Source organism: Papaver somniferum, chromosome 10, assembly GCF_003573695.1.
Source record: "Papaver somniferum cultivar HN1 chromosome 10, ASM357369v1, whole genome shotgun sequence".
Classification (NCBI taxonomy): Eukaryota; Viridiplantae; Streptophyta; class Magnoliopsida; order Ranunculales; family Papaveraceae; genus Papaver; species Papaver somniferum.
Window position 1 is genome coordinate 124,816,016 of NC_039367.1, and position 4,661 is coordinate 124,820,676.

The 4,661-nt window shown below is 36.2% G+C and overlaps 1 long non-coding RNA gene across 1 annotated transcript; it reads right to left on the reverse strand.

Moving 5' to 3' along the window:
- Positions 1-516: 516 nt before the first annotated feature.
- LOC113317453 lies at positions 517-1,663 on the reverse strand. The gene is made up of 2 exons (XR_003343543.1): positions 1,104-1,663; positions 517-1,007 (listed from the first exon to the last, which is right to left on the reverse strand). It is a non-coding gene; the product is annotated as an uncharacterized LOC113317453 (long non-coding RNA).
- Positions 1,664-4,661: the final 2,998 nt, after the last annotated feature.

Sequence of the window (4,661 nt, forward strand, 5' to 3'; positions counted from 1 at the left end):
CAGAAAATTGGCAAAGGAAGCAAAGAAGGAAGAAGAATTTAGAGTATATATGATAAGGGCAAAAGAAGGCAAAGGAATACCCAGCGAAATTTCGGAAGAAGGGGAAGGACCCATAAAAACAATAAAAGAACCAATACCAATGGGAGAACCTAAACCCAGTTACACTGCCGCAGAACCAACAAAAGAAATAAACGTTGAGACTATAGAAGAACCTCTAATATTGAGAATTGGAACCAAAATGGATATGGAAGAGAAAGAAAGAACTGTTAACTTGTTGCGAGAATATAAAGATGTTTTCGCAGGAAACATGGATGATATACCAAGAATAGATCCATCAGTTGCATGCCACAAGTTGGAGATTAACAAAAATGTGAGACCATTTAAACAGAGAATAAGAAAAATTGCAACAACTTACCATTCCCAAATAGAAGAAGAATTACAGAAAATGCTTGAGGCAGGAATTATAAGAGAAGCTAAATACCCAGAATGGATAGCGAATATGGTCATTGTCCCAAAGAAAAACAAAGGAATCAGGATTTGCATAGATTTCACTGATTTAAACAAGAGGTAATTTGCGTTACCTCCCCTGACGAAGATCATAATTTGAGTTACCTCCCCTATAGAGATACACTTAGTGAAACCTCCCCTCGTTATAAATTCCGTCTATTCCAAGTTAGCTGACTCATCAAGAATATACACGTGGCCAAAAAAATACACCGACTCAGCAAAAATATCCGCGTGGCAAAAAGAAATACGGGTGGCACAATAAAAAAAGAAAATTACAAAATACCTAAACAAATAAAAAAGTGAACATACTTTCTTCTTCTTCATCTCCGTCATCTTCTTCTTATCTCCGGCGACGTTGTTCTTCATAAGAACAGGCAAAAAAAAAATAAAAAAATATCGCAAGTACTGATTTTATATGGGAGGAAATATTCTGACACGAGTATGCCTTTGGACGAAAATATCGGACGGTTCTGCACCATGTCTGTTCTTCACAATCAAACCTGCAATTGATATTTAAAAAAAAATAAAAAAAAATTGATGTGATGAGAGTACACAAAATTTGCGAAAAATAAAAGAATTGAATCCCCTATTTGTACCTAAGGTCTTCGTTGATCGTCATCACCACTACCAATTAATCGAAAATCTATATACAGCTGAGTACATTCGAAATTCGGTCCCAAATTATAATCAAGCAATCCCAAATTAGTTCCTTTAGAACAACTCTCTTATGTTTAATTCAGCTGTTGAATCCTAACTCACCCAAAAATCCGTCCATATTAAATCCTAAGCTACCACCAAATTCCTCTTGCTCTCCATCGTCTTACAGCAAGTGGGCCATCATCGTCTTTAAGAGTCACTGATGATATAAAGAACAAATTGAATCGGTACCTTAGTTAATCAAATTCCTAAGCCATCATTAATATTTACAAAACAGACACCAGAGGATTAATATCATCGTCGAAAACAATTTTCATTTCTTGATTAATCAAAACAACTCAACAAAAAAATAGGAAGAAAACCCAAAGAACACCAGATCTGGCAATAGTGGAGCATTTCTAGCGAGTTGTTGAATGAACCCAGAATCTGTCTCCCGCATTCTACCCATGTTCGATCAGAGGTCTTGTATTATTTTTTTGTGGAGGAAATTTTCGGTATCAAAGTGCTACACGTGTCTACAACCTGTTTTATATGCTACACGTACGCGTTTTAGTTGGCAGATAACAGAATTTTTGGACGGAATTTATAACGAGGGGAGGTTTCACTAAGTGTATCTCTATAGGGGAGGTAACTCAAATTATGATCTTCGTCAGGGGAGGTAACGCAAATTACCCCTTTTAACAAAACTTGCCCCAAAGATAGTTTTCCGTTACCAGATATTCCTCAAATGGTGGAATCCGCAGCGGGAAATGATAGGGTATCATCTTTAGATGGGCACAAAGGATATAACCAAATCCCTCTCGCTGAAGAAGATCAAGAACATACTGCTTTCTTTGCCCCTAGAGGTTTATATTATTACACGAAAATGCCATTTGGTTTGCGAAACGCGGGAGCGACATATCAAAGAATGGTAGAGAAGGTGTTCGCAAAATGGATACATAAAACATTAGAAGTATACGTGGACGACATGTTAGTAAAGAGTAAAGAAGATAAAGACCATGTACAAGACTTGAGGGAGATTTTTGAACAAATGCGGCAACATAACATTAAATTGAATCCTGAGAAGTGTACTATTGGAGTTGCATCGGGAAAATTTTTAGGCTACATTGTATCAAAGGAAGGAATACAGGTTAATCCAGAAAAAGTGTAAGCAGTTCGTGACATGCCAACACCAGCAACAATAAAAGATGTACAGAAGTTGAATGGGCTTCTAGCTTCGCTGGGGAGATTCATTTTGCGATCATCAGACAAATGCAAATATTTTTTCGATATACTCAAGAAGGGTGCAAAATTTAAATGGAGTGATGAATGTGAAAAGGCTTTTCAAGGAATCAAAGAACATCTTATGAATACAACTATTTTACAAAAGGCAGAACCAGGAGAAGAATTATTGATTTACCTTGCGACAACGTCGCATGCATTAAGTGCTGTGTTATTGCGAGTAGACGCAGGAGTGGAGAAACCCATTTATTACATTAGCAAAACTTTTAATCCCCCTGAGAAGAATTACTCAAAGATTGAAAAGTTAATCTTAGAATTAGTTTATGCATCATTTAAGCTCCGTATATACTTTCAAGCACACAAGATAAAGGTATTAACAAAGTACCAATTGAATCAGTGATGAAGAATTCTAAAAGATCAGGAAGGGTGGAGAGATGGAATGCACAAGTAGGCCACTTTGATATTAAATATGAAATTTTTTCTTCACCAAAATCACAAGTTGTTGCGGATTTCTTGGCAGAATTTCCTTTAGAAGAAGATGAAGCAGTAGAAGAAACGATGGATGTAGAAGAAGAACATGGAGATCCAAAAGATTTATTAACAGAACCAAATAGATGGGAAATATTGGTAGATGGATCATCAAATGGACAAGGAAATGGAGTTGGAATTTTTTTAATTTCGCCAGAAGGAATAAAGATGGTTTTTTCATTCAGATTGGAATTTGCATCCACTAATAATGAAACAGAATATGAAGCTGTGATACATGCCTTAAAATTCGCAATAGAAATGAAACTAGAAAATGCCAGGATCACTAGTGATTCACAGCTAGTTATTCGCCAAATAAAAGGAGAGTATACTACAAATGAACCATCCTTGAATAAATACAAGAAGATGGTTGAAGAATTATCAGCGAAAATCCCAAAGATAAAATGGAGGCACATTTCAAGAAAGGATAATAGACTCGCAGACGCTTTTTCTTTCATCTCAAGCATGATGACAGATCCAACTGCGAGATGCATAAAAATACAAACAATTCTGTCACTATCAATAAATAAAGAAGAGGAAGATGTGGATGTGATGATAATGGATAATGAAAAAGAAGAACAAATAAACAATGTCGCAGACTGGAGAATGGAACTTCATGCATATTTGGCGAAAGGAGAAACACCAAGAAATAGATTGGAAACACACAAATTAAAAAGCCGAGAAACGAATTATGAATTAAGAGATGGGTTGTTATACCGAAAATCCTTTAGTGGACCATCACTCAGATGTTTGACACGAGAAGAAGGAGAAAAGGTGCTGAAAATGTTACATAGTGGAGATGCTGGCAATCATAGTGGAGGAAGATCTTTGGCACATAGAGCAAAAATGCAAGGTTATTACTGGCCATACATGCATGAAGATGAAAAACAAATATCAAGGCGTTGCGAATATTGTCAGCGGCATGGAAAGAAAATACATGCACCAGGAGAACCATTGTCATCTTCAACCAGTGTGTGGCCCTTTGAAAAATGGGGCTTAGACATTGTGGGGCCATTTTTACTAGGAACTGGACAAAGAGGATACTTAATAGTCGCAACAGATTATTTCACAAAATGGACAGAAGTAAAGGCAGTACAACATATTCGCGACAAAGATATATTTACATTCATATTCGAAAATATCATTTGCAGATTTGGAATTCCTGCACAGTTGGTGTCTGATAATGGGAAACAGTTTGAGGGGCAGAATATAAAAATGTTACTTAATGCATTCAAGATAAAATGTGGAAAGTCAACTCCTTTGTATCCACAAGCTAATGGGCAAGTAGAAGCAACAAATAAAACAATTGCAGATATATTAAAGAAGAAATTGGAAGGACATCACAGAGCATGGTGCGAACAAGTATATAATGCAGTATGGGCTTATAATACAACTAGAAGAGAATCTACTCGAATGTCACCTTTTTGTTTAACATACGAAGTTGAAGCGGTGTTACCAACAGAAGTTGTTATTTCGACAACAAAAAGAGAAGCTTGGGAGAAAAATCTTAGTGCGGGCTTAATTTTAAACAAACTTGATGAATTAGAAGAAAGAAGAGAAAAAGCTTTACAACATATGGAGAATTATCAGCAAAGATTAGCTCGAGAATATAATAAACGTGTCAAAATACGCGAATTTCAACCATGAGATTTAGTTCTGCGAGAAACACCAATATATCAGCGGGAAAATGGTGGAAAATTAGCGAAAAAATGGGATGGACCTTACATCATTAAGGAGATAGTTGGAACAGG